This window comes from Chinchilla lanigera, unplaced genomic scaffold (genome assembly GCF_000276665.1).
Source record: "Chinchilla lanigera isolate Chin_1 unplaced genomic scaffold, ChiLan1.0 scaffold00016, whole genome shotgun sequence".
Taxonomy (NCBI): domain Eukaryota; kingdom Metazoa; phylum Chordata; class Mammalia; order Rodentia; family Chinchillidae; genus Chinchilla; species Chinchilla lanigera.
Window position 1 is genome coordinate 10515334 of NW_004955417.1, and position 1079 is coordinate 10516412.

Below are 1079 nucleotides of genomic sequence, written 5' to 3' on the forward strand. Positions count from 1 at the left end.
GCTTGCCAGTCAGGCGCTTTTGCCGCTGAGCTAAATCCCCAGCCCAGAAAGAAGAATTTTTGGAACAAATGGACCTGTTGACCCGAAGAGAGTAACAAAGTTCTTCAGAAGGGATCTTTATAGAAGTCTAGCTGGAAAACCCAAACTTTTCATTATTCAGGCTTGCCAGGGGACAGAACTGGACTGTGGCATTGAGACAGATGGTGGTTTTGATGATGACATCATACGCCCGAAAATACCAGTAGAGGCCGACCTTCTGTATGCATATTCCACAGCACCAGGTTACTATTCCTGGCGAAATTCAAGGGATGAATCCTGGTTCATTCAGTCACTTTGTGCTACGCTGAAACTGTATGCACACAAGCTTGAGTCTGTGCACATTCTTACTCATGTTAACTGGGAGGTAGCAACAGAATGTGAGTGAGTCCTTTGCCTATGATTCTGCTTTTCATGCAAAGGAACAAATTCCATGTATTGTGTCCATGCTCACAGAAGAACTGTATTTTTATCACTAAAAAGTGGTTGACTTGTTTTAAGTTTGTATGTCAAGTGAGGAAACAATATAAATCATGCTGTGTTTCCTTCTCTAATTGAAAACTTCAGAACCATATCATTTCCCTAGCAAAAGAACCACCATGAAGCTACCTCAAACTCAGAACCAGGTAGTTGAAATTGAATTTAATTAGGAATAAATAAATATAGATATCGGTATAATCGTTACAAAAAGAAAATATTGTAACTTTACATCTTTCAAAATTAGCAACATTTTGTGATGTATGGTATGAATTTTCAAATAATTATGAAGACGTTAAACATTGCCGTAGTAAATTTTAATGAAACACCCCAACACACTTAAGACTGTGCACTGTAGTTTTTGTCGGACTGTAAAAATGATGATGTGGACTAATGTATCTTAGACCTTGAGGGTCCATGGGCAGGGTCAGAGGTTTGAACCTTTAGTTTAGAACTGATATATGAAAAGAAAACTGCATTTTTAAGTCACTTATTATAGCTTATGATTTTTGTGATGTTTGTTCTGAGCATGTGTTTCTTGTAAAAAAAAAATCATGTCTACTACT

General features: G+C 37.4%; 1 pseudogene; it reads left to right on the forward strand.

The window, feature by feature from the left end:
* The window catches only part of LOC102025357, a 1252-nt pseudogene extending 590 nt beyond the window's left edge, over positions 1–662 (forward strand).
* The last annotated feature ends 417 nt before the right edge of the window (positions 663–1079 follow it).